The sequence below is a fragment of the Castor canadensis genome, chromosome 13 (genome assembly GCF_047511655.1).
Source record: "Castor canadensis chromosome 13, mCasCan1.hap1v2, whole genome shotgun sequence".
In the NCBI taxonomy this organism is placed as follows: Eukaryota; Metazoa; Chordata; class Mammalia; order Rodentia; family Castoridae; genus Castor; species Castor canadensis.
This window is the reverse complement of record NC_133398.1, coordinates 84,480,278-84,491,611: the sequence shown is the minus strand read 5'-3', so window position 1 is coordinate 84,491,611 and position 11,334 is coordinate 84,480,278. Positions and strand designations below refer to the sequence as shown.

General features: G+C 36.1%; 1 long non-coding RNA gene and 1 pseudogene across 2 annotated transcripts in view; one reads left to right on the top strand and one right to left on the bottom strand.

The window, feature by feature from the left end:
* Positions 1-5,172: 5,172 nt before the first annotated feature.
* LOC109680521 (non-histone chromosomal protein HMG-14 pseudogene) lies at positions 5,173-5,463 on the top strand (annotated as a pseudogene).
* A 283-nt stretch (positions 5,464-5,746) lies between these two features.
* Positions 5,747-11,334, bottom strand: part of LOC141415668 (uncharacterized) — a 66,887-nt gene continuing 61,299 nt past the window's right edge. Inside the window, exons 5-7 of one of the 2 annotated variants that reach the window (XR_012440653.1) lie at positions 8,448-8,555; positions 6,882-6,985; positions 5,747-5,870 (exon numbers count right to left, since the gene is read on the bottom strand). This is a non-coding gene — a long non-coding RNA (uncharacterized lncRNA). The remainder of the gene's footprint in view (positions 5,871-6,881; positions 6,986-8,447; positions 8,556-11,334) is intronic. The other variant, XR_012440654.1, reaches the window with a different exon arrangement.

Here is an 11,334-nt window from a genome sequence, read left to right as displayed (position 1 = left end):
CTATTTGAGAGGCAGAGACAGAAAGATTGCAGTTTGAAGCCAGCCCAAACAAAAGTTAGAAAGACCCTATCTCAAAAAACAAGCCAAGTGTGGTGATACAAATCTGTAATCCCAGCTATTCAGGAGGTAGTTGCTGTCCAGGACAAAAGTGTTAGCCCCATCTAGAAAAAACTAAACAGCAGAAGGACTGGGAATGGAGCCCAAGTGACGTGACAGAGTGCTTACTTAGAAAGCACAAGGCCCTGAGTTCAATTCCTAGCACCACAAACAAAAAAGACCCATGTAAGAGGAGGAAAAAAAGTGATGCTGAAAAAGTACTTATGGAAATAATAGCTGAAGACATCCAAAATTTTTTTAAAGCACAAATTTACAGAATAAAGAGAGTAAATGAAACCCAAATGGTAATTTTTTTAAAAAAAATTTGTCAAGACAAATCATAGCCAAACTTCTAAAATCTAGAGACAAAGATAATATATTCAAAACAGCTAGAGAAATGAACATTACTTTTAGAGGAAAACCAATTCTAAGACAGTATATTCCTCATCAGAAACCATGAAGACTTGAAGGAAAGGGTACATTTTTCACATGTTGAAATAAAATAGTTCTAACAGCAGAATACTGTACTCAGTAAAAATACCCTTCAGGAAAGGAGAAAAAAATCAACATATTATTGGACGAAGGAAAGCTAAGAGAATGTGTTACCAGTATATTTTGACTTCAAAAATGACTAAAGAAATGTCTTTAAAATAAAATTAAATGGCATAAGAAGCAATGAATAGTATCAGGAAGAAGACAGTAAGTAAAAGTATGGATAAATACTTTCTCCTCTTAAATCTTCTAAATTATTCTTGATGGATGAAACAAAATTTGTAACATGACCTGATTATCAAGGATAAAAAACAGTATCTAATATAGTTATCAGGTGCCAGAAATTAATTGCTTCACATATACTAATTCATTTATTCCATAAAATAACCCCATGATGTGGATGCTGTTATTATCTTCTTTTTATAGCTATGACAAAGACAATTCAAGTAACAAGTAGGAGCAAGAGTTGGGAGTGCAACTAGGCAAACTGGTTCGAGATAGCATTGCCTTCACATCTACAACCTTGTTTATCATTGGCATACTAACTATTTACCCATAACACACAATCATACACAAGATAATGGACTCAAAATCTTAGGTTATAAATACTTATTAAAAATTCTAGATGCTGAATCAAACGGAAGAATCAACATTTGATTCCTTTTCCTCTAATTTTACAGGTATCTATGGCTAATTCAAGGAATTGTTAGGCGTATCCACAATGGTTCAAGAGACATAAGAATCTCTAGCCAAGGATTTGTATTACACAAAGAATCTGTACCTAATCATTAAATGTATTTAAGAAGAAATGTGGAATCTATGAGATAAAGTACAACTGCACTAGAGAATAGGAGCCTCTCCTATATGCCTGAACAGGCTACTTGATTATCTATATATAAAAGTTGGAGGGCTCCTGGGACTGATGGATTCCTTAAATTGAAATGGCTTGTCCACTCATCATTGTGCATATGTCAAGTGCGATGTAACTGGGAAATGTGAATCTGTGCCCAGAAAATCACAAACCTCTTCTATGCTATTACTGTGCATTGTTTTCTTCTCCATCTTTTATCTGTTCCTAATGCTAAATTAACTTAAAGCTGGGTGAAGTCTTCTGTCTTGCAAGTTTGCTGGTGCACTAAACCCAAGACTACTGCAGAGAAAATATCAATTGACTTCCTATATGACTAAAATAGCCAATTAGAAAGTATACTGCAGAACAGTATCTTTTAACAAAAACAAAAGCATAAAATAATGCTAACAAGAAATATGCACCAATATTTAATGATGGTATGGGTAAAGTGAGATAAGCATTTTTATACTTTTCTTTGGCAAAAATATAATATAATTCAATCTTTTGGGGGAAAAAATTCAAATTTAATTAAAAGAATCTTCAACATGCTCCTGTCTTTTTACCATTCATTTCATTTTTAAGAATGTATCTTAATGAAATAATCAAGGTGTAGACAAATATTTATGGACAAAATTACTCATCACAGTGTTATAATAAAAAGCACTTTAAAGGTCAATTTATTTGATTTACTATTAATAGCCATTAAAAATAATGCTTTTGGAAGAAATTCAAATGGCTAAAAAACACATGAAAAAATGCTCACCATCTCTAGCAATAAAAGAAATGCAAATTAAAACCACACTAAGGTTCCACCTCACCCCTGTTAGAATAGCCATCATTAGCAACACCACCAACAACAGGTGTTGGCAAGGATGTGGGGAAAAAGGAACCCTCTTACACTGCTGGTGGGAATGTAAACTAGTACAACCACTCTGGAAAAAAATTTGGAGGCTACTTAAAAAGCTAAACATTGATCTACCATTTGGTCCAGCAATACCACTCTTGGAGATATACCTAAAAGACTGTGACACAGGTTACTCCAGAGGCACCTGCACACCCATGTTTATTGCAGCATTATTCACAATAGTCAAGTTATGGAAACAGCCAAGATGCCTCACTACTGACGAATGGATCAAGAAAATGTGGTATCTATACACAATGGAATTTTATGCAGCCATGAAGAAGAACGAAATGTTATCATTTGCTGGTAAATGGATGGAATTGGAGAACATCATTCTGAGTGAGGTCAGCCTGGCCCCAGAGACCAAAAATCGTATGTTCTCCCTCATATGTGGACATTAGATCAAGGGCAAACACAACAAAGGGATTGGACTTTGAGCACATGATAAAAGCGAGAGCACACAAGGGAGGTGTGAGGATAGGTAAGACACCTAAAAAATTAGTTAGCATTTGTTGCCCTCAACACAGAGAAACTAAAGCAGATACCTTAAAAGCAACTGAGGCCAATAGGAGAAGGGGACCAGGAGCTAGAGAAAAGGTTAGATCAAGAAGAATTAACCTAGAAGGTAACACACATGCACAGGAAATTAATGTGAGTCAACTCCCTGTACAGCTATCCTTATCTCAACCAGCAAAAACCCTTGTTCCTTCCTATTATGGCTTATACTCTCTCTTCAACATAATTAGAGATAAGGGCAAAAGAGTTTCTGCCGGGTATTGAGGGGGTGGGAGGGAGAGGGAGGGGGTAGGGTGGATGGTAAAGGAGGGGGTAAGGGCAGGGGGAAGAAATGACCCAAGCATTGTATGCACATATGAATAATAAAAAAATTAAAAAATAAAAAAAATAGTTTCTGCCGGGTATCAATGGGGTGGGGGGAGAGGGAGGGGGCGGGATGGGTGGTAAGGGAGGGGGTGGGGACAGGGGGGAGAAATGACCCAAGCCTTGTATGCATATATGAATAATAAAAATAAATTAATTAATTAATTAAAAATTTAAAAAATTAAAAATAATGCTTTTGAAGATTGTCAAATGACTTAATGTAAGAGTCAAGATAAAAAGCTAAAGGAAAAAAATAAAAATCCCATTCTGTGCACAGAACATAATTCAAAGTGTGGGACACACACACACACGCACCACTCAAAACATAACCTGGAAGGAAATGCACTAAAATATGAATGCATTGTTTTAGAAACGTAGGATTGTGTCTAATTTTTGCTTTCTTTTTATACTACTAAGATATAGTATCTATGAGGGCAAAATATTCATCTGTCTTATTTGCTGCTGTATTTTGAATATATTTTAAGTATAATAGGCGCTAAATATATCTTCATTAAAGAACATTTTATTTTATTTCCTAAAATGAGTATTTTTCCTTTTCAATTGGACAATTTCAATCACTAGTACAATGTGTACATGCATCTAACCTGTACTTAAGAAAATGTTACCCACAGATCACACAATTATAATCCAAAAGCTCTGCTCCCAAACCTAAGCCTGGGTGCCTAGGCTTAAGAATGTCTATTCCCAGAATCTTTTTGTCTTTACATTTCCTCAATTACAATTTCCACACCAAAAAATAAAGTTAGATTAATAGGTAATAATACAGCTAACAGAAATAAACTATAGCACTCACTAATAAAATATCTTCATGGAGGTAAAGGATTTTTTGTTTCATAAGCATTTAAAATGTATTGGAAAGGATATTCTAAGTGATTATCAGGATTTCATGAAAACAAGCAGATTCTCAATCAATATTCCATTTGGTCATACACATAGCACATTGTCATCCTCCAGAAGAAACATGGGGCCTAAACAAAAAATAATGACAAAACTTTGATTGCAACTGATGGAGGTTAAACTACTTTAAGCAGTAGTCTGCATCAGGAAGCCATAGGTACACAAAGTTTCTACCACTATAAGATCAAGATCACCATGTTCAAACAATATTATCAGAAACAGTGGAAAGCGAAGTCAACAAGATGGCTGACCTGAGATGCCTCACTTGGTTCCCACCACAAACAAAGGACCAAAACAAAAAAAAAAAAAAAAAGAAAAAACAACAGCTATTCCAAAACAGTACATGAAGCAGAGCACCAAAGTTCAATAGAGCTATGGCAGAGACAACCCAAAGCACAGGGACAAAATGATGGCCTTCTAAAGTAGGATCTAAGCACAACATCTATGGTCCCATCTCTCCACAGATTAACCCTGAACCCTAAAAAATGATTTTGCCCAGAAGGTAAAGGAGGCTCCCAAAAGATCCCACTACTGCCACAGAAACATGAAATATTTGCTGCTGGAGAAGCCAAGGCCCAGTTTGGGTTGCTGATGGGGAATCCAAACCAATGTACTGCCCCAGAGAAAGTACCTAGGCCATGTTTTACCTCCCCAACCAAAGGTCCTGCTGCACAGCACATCTTGACAACAAATATCAACACAGGGACACAGAAACAAGAAAAAGCAAGGTAACTTGATGCTTTCAAAGGAATGAAACTCTAGCAATCAACACCAAAGAAAAGGAAATTAAAGAATTACTGGAAAAGAATTCAAAATAATAATTTTTAGGAAACTCAAAGAGATACAAGAGAAATAGACAATTTCAAGGAAAATGGTCATGCATGGACTGACTGCTGCACCGCAGGCACGCTAAGCGTATCTAATAGATAATAGCACACCTGGGGTCCTAGCAGGCAGCGTAGCTGTAGCTCCGGGAAGGCTCTCGCGCTCCACAGACCCCCCCCAACCGTCGCACGCTCCCACCTGTGCAGCCATCATGCCCAAGAAGAAGGTCAGCTCGGCCTAAGGCGCGGCGAAAGAAGAGCCCAAGAGGAAGTCAGCGAGGTTGTCAGCTAAGCCTGCGCCTGCCAAGGTGGAATCGAAGCCCAAAAAGGCAGCGGGGAAGGAAAAGTCTTCAGACAAGAAAGTGCAAGCAAAAGGAAAAAGGGGAGCAAAGAGAAAACAAGCTGAAGTGGCTAACCAAGAAACTAAAGAAGATTTACCTGCAGAAAACGGAGAAACTAAAATGAAGAGAGTGCCAAAGGACTACAGCACCATGGCACCTTGAGAACAGAGCTACCATAACAGTCCATACTGCCTTAGGGAACAGAAACCTTCACCTACCCCAGAAACATTCCACCACACTCACATAAGAGGCTGCAACTTCACAAACCCAACTGGACACAGTTGTGCAACTGTACCCCAGCACATAAGGCCATGTAGTGCCCACACAACAGGAGTCACGTAGTCCAACAGGTATCTCCTCCAATACCTAATGAGCCAAGAGACTTGCCACTCAGACATGGGGTCCATTGCACCCCCAGTACCAGTGGCCTTGATTGCTGGTACTCACCACTGCCAGGCCTGAGGATGTACTTCTCATGAGCTTCCCAACCAGAAATCACCAATCCACCTTTTGTTCTTTCTGCTTTTTTTTTTCAGTCCTCTTCTGCTCAGCTCATTGAAATTCTCCATCTATGAAATAAAGTGTTGGCCAATTCTAGAATCAGAAATGATGCAAATTAAAATCCTTAAGCTATGTTGTTCTAATGTTGCCCCTTAGCATCATCTAACTGGATTCTTCATGTGATTTATTGAGAAAGTGACAACAGTGGTTACATGACAATCTTTTGATTTGTCCACACAAATAAATATTGCACAATGAATTAAAATATATAAACTTCAATTCTTCATTAACTATTGTGTCACAGTGAATGTTTTTGTCTTTATTACTCCATAAATATAAGAACTTCAACACATTAAAAAACACAAAATGCTAAATGTTTATCAACTAATAGATGTTGTATCAATGGTAACAAATTAAAATTTAGGTGGTGATAAGCCTGTATATTTAGCATTATTAGTAGCAGAATTAATCAGTGCTAAGTTGAACATATGTTCCTTGGGAATAAATCTCTCTGCTATTTGTTATTATCAAATATATGACATCAATTAGTTATCTCAGATATTGCCACATAAAAATATTTGTGCTATAGTAAAAGATCATATGATGTAAAGTTACTTTTAGCCTGATGTGTTCATAGACTTTCTAACTTGTGACTGAACAATCTAGACCCTGAGAGAAGCTTCCTCATTAATAATATGCATCTTCCCATTTCTGACTGAAAACATTGAAAGTTTATGCTGACAAAGTTTTCCATAAAGTCTGAGCATCACAGTACTTCAAAGGATACCGCTTCAAAGCCAGCCTCTCAACTGAACATCTTCAAGCCATTTTTCTCCTTTGTCCAGAGGCCCTCGCACTCAGTCACTAAGTCTCCTAGATCATTCCTAGTCTACGTTCCTCCTCCCCCCTCCCACTCTCCCTCCCCTCTCTCTCCCTCCTTCTCTCCTTCCTTCATTTCCTTATTTCCCTTTGCTCTGCCACTACCATAATCCAAGCCATCCTCTCTGGCTAAATGCCATTTTTTCTCTTTCAGTCTAGCTTTTAAGTATACCCATTTATCTCCCTAAAATACTACTTACAAGTTGCTACAAATGCATGATCCAGTCAATCTTTGGTTCCACAGGAGGAGCTTGTAGAGAGCACTGATGCCCAGGCAACATGAAAAGATGCTGAATTAATCCATCTACAATAAAGCCCAATTATTAATATTTCTTTAAAAACTTCTCAGGTAAGTCTAGTATACAGCCTATTTTGGAAACCACTGTGATAAATCTCTATTGCCCATCAAGTTAGGATATAACTCCTAAAGCAGACCCTGCTGGTAGTCTACCCAGATTCCTTCCAATCCCTTTGACCTCTCTGTACCTAGTTTAGGAGTGATTTGCTTCTAATGGCCAGTACCCTGCTATTTATTCTCTTCTGATGGTTGCTGCCCCTGCTTCTGCAAACAGGAAAGGCCTAAAAGTTTACATCCCATGGGGGCAGCACTTAATGTCCAACTACCATGACAGCATGAATTCCTGGCTCCCTCACTTGGGTCTGGACATACTCTGAGATGTAATTTACACCCAACAACTCCATAATGGGATCAGGGTGAGACTGAAATGCCAAAAACAACACACAGACAGAAGCCTCTTCCCTGCCCTTCACTCCGTTACTCACTTCTTCCGGGAGCACTTCAATAAATGTGAGGTAGGATGGTGACTCATGATACATGAAAACCACCCCAACAACTCCAGCACATATAATGATGTCTTGTCTTCCTTCAGTACCTAATGTCAAATCTACATTCACTCACTGATGCATTCAACCAAGCTTTGTATGATCACTGTATTCCAGGAACTCGTGTGTTCATTATATAGAATGAATGGTGTGTGAGGATATTTCTGCTCCCACTGAGCTTTCAGTCAAGTTAAAGGTACATGTATAAAATAATCACATAAACAAGTACTAATGTACAATAAATAAAACCTAAGGAGGAGAGCCATATGGTGTTGGGAAAGCATGGAAGTATAGTCAATGTTCTTACCTAAGATGCCTCTGACAAATAATTTAAAAATGATAAGCTAAAATGGCAGTCCTTTTATGTTAGGGATTATTGTTGGACCTCCATGCTTCCCCAAAAAAGCTGCATATAAATTTTGTGTAACAGTGTTATTCTTGAATATATATCCAAAGGACATGTGACCCCAAGTTTTGCACAATGCCAATTCTGTAGATAACAATGCCTGCCTTTCTAGTTGTCTTCTACAAGTGCTTTGCTTATAGATTGTTATTTATATTACTATATGTTAGTACATCAGACATACATTCAGCACAAAAAATTATTTGTTCCCACTTCCTGCTTGGAAAGCAAGAAATGTTTCTCCCTTTTTTTTTCATTTTTCCACCCTTTTATCCTATTATACTAGATTCCTTTCCTAAAACTTCACTACTATTTTTACTACCAAAAAGTATTTGTCTTCCTCATCTTTTTCGGTTGGAGTATATCCACAAAACTCAGACTCTCAAAAATAAATTAAGTTATTTAATCTCTGTATTGATTTTGAGTAGATAAGAGTGCAGTAAAATTATTTTTTTGTTTTCATTGGGTATCAGAAAAGGAAGAGCAACAAAATAGGAATTGCATGCTAAAACACACTTACATGAAGCCAAAGTCAAACTGTCACTACATTGCTTCTAAGTTATGTCTTCAGAGAGTTTATAATTTCATACTGGGAGCTCCCTGCTGCTTTCTCTTCCTCAAACCCTAACTATCATAAAAAATTTTTATCAGGTAAAAGCAGAAAATATTCATTTCATACTCAAAAACATGAATGCTAATTGCTTAACCAATTACACTGATCAATTTAGAAGAAAAACAGAATGAAACATTAAAATTTCATTTCAAATGCCAAAGGAACATATCTAAATATACACATTGAAAATGAACGTTGTTGAAAGGACTTGGATGCAATTATCATGATAAAACAGATACCATTTTAAAACAGTAACATTCAAGTTACCTTTCTATATGTCTGAGTTTGGTCTACTTTTAGGTACATTTATAAATATGTCCTATAAGATTATATAAACAATCTAGCAAATACAGAATTCAGCATAAAATACCAAATTTAAAATAAGGTTATTTCTATTTTGGATCCAGGGTATGGATATGTTCTAATAGTACAACTTAGAAATTAAAAAGGTCTATAAAAGGAAAAAATGGCTTTGAAAATATAACTCCACCTAACTATAAATATCACTTACTGGTTCTGCAATCTTGAATGCATCAATATTTCTAAGTAGTAGTTTCTATATCTATATATACATATAGATATTTGTAAAATAAGCATTAAAAATTATGATAAACATTATAAAATTAACTGTGTATCTGGTGCTTAGTTCAATAAATGTTTACTGTCATTTTTTGTAAAAAAGAAAGTGAATATTATAAAATGCACACATACCTATATAACACAAAATTATATATATGCTTTCAACATGTGTATGCAATAAATACATTTCAGGTTGCATATATGTAGAGGAATTAGTGGATTAATTATATATAAGTTATATATAATCAATCAATAAATATGTGAACATAAGCTAATAAAATAATATCAAACTCCAAAATATTCTAAAGTATTATTATCAATGCAACAATTATACCTGAATCTCAGGTCTTAAAATACACTGAAATGAAATAATGGTGAACGATTTGCAAAACAAAAAAACTGGAAGAAAATATTAAAACAACAAAATATGATAATTAAATTGGATAATTAAAGGATTAAAAAGATTTGAGTTTATTGTATACACTCATCAAAGATCAAAGGAGAGAAAATAACTTGTGTAATTCCACATTCTCATTTTATGCTTTTCCTAAACTTCAAGCCCACAGTCTAAAACATAGGTTACTACTGGAATCTTCTGAATAGATGATACCACAAACACACATCAATATTTTAGCTGAGTGACATTCTTGAATGACCCAGGGACAAACACCAGATTTTAAAAATTCTTTTTCCCATAGGTTGCCAATCCTTGACCCCAGTACTGCTGGTTTAGCTTTTCTATCATACATGTGCAAATAAAGGAAAAGGAAGTTCAATGCAAATAGTAATGATACAATAACAACTCAGGTGTAAAGTCTGATAGAGTAGGTTGAAATCGAACATTCATTCTCAAAGGAAGATTTGATTTACAGTTTCTTACCAATGGCTTTCTTTTCTCATTAGCTGTGTGACTGAATGTAGGCTACGTATTTGCATATTAGACACTAGGTCTCAAAGAGTACTTTAAGAAGGAAGCATCACCAATTATGTTCCTATCTAAGCAATTATGACAGGGAATGAATGTGCACAGGTCCCTAATATTGCCATCTAATACTTTTACTTTGGAGAGCCTTTTGGCCTAATCATCGGTTCTTAATATTTTTGTCCTCCAGGGAGTATCAATGTCCATGGAAATCTGAGGTTCTCCATATTAACTCTAGTCTCTTCAGGGGCTTCAATGAAAGATAATTTTACTGTAAGGATGGCTTTGATTCACTCTCATTTTAAAATAATTGAATCTTCAATATCAGCACTTAAATGAATAATGGAAAATTATCTGCTCTACATTTCATGAGTGATGAATATTAGCCAATTGCTGACCTCAAACAACTACCACCATCTTGCCTATTCTCACCAAAGCACTGTGAAGTTTCTTAGATGACATCATAGAACTAAAAGAGGAAATAACTTGGTAGCCACTTGCTCCTCTGTTTTGCAACTTTTCTGCCTGGGACTCTGACAAGTATTGAAAGACTATCATAAATTTTAGTTCCTTACATACTGAGTTTTAGCCAGGGTGAGAGGGGATGAAGGTGATGGTAACTATTGCAGAAATTAAAAGTCTGATGAATACTATGTGTGTATTGTACATGTAATATGATTGTGGATATATGGTCTGGATGAAATGAAGTCTAGAAGCCAGGAATGATGGCTTCACTGTGCCCTAGTACAATGGGATATCATGAGGAGGAAAGACACACTGAAGTCACTGGGATAGGCTTACTTGTTCCCTTCATTGTCAGCACAGAGTAGGTTTGATTAACATTCATACTTGGGATGTTTCATTATGCAAATTAAACAATCCAAGAATTTTTTAGTAACAATAGATTTTTCTAATTGGCATATTAAATCCCTGCTTCCCACACCCAGCCCTAATTCAAGGCACTCCTCCAATGACTAAAGTTTAGCCTTTTGTAGAATTGTGAATTTGGAGAACTTTTTAAAGGAAAGAGGGATTGAATGCCAGGTGAGATTTAGCCAAACCTGTCACAGCTCTCATGCTGTCCCTTCTAATCCATCTTGGTGATTCAAAAAGCAAACTGTGAACAAAAAGCTTAAGCAGTTTGATCTTATACTCAAAACACTTCTGTCTTTCCAGGAGGGATTAATTCATGGCTACAGTCTGTTTGGAAAATTATAATCCACAAGAAAATTACTAAATTCATGTGGCACTTCTTTGAATGAAAACATTTCATAACTTTTCATCTCTGAATCA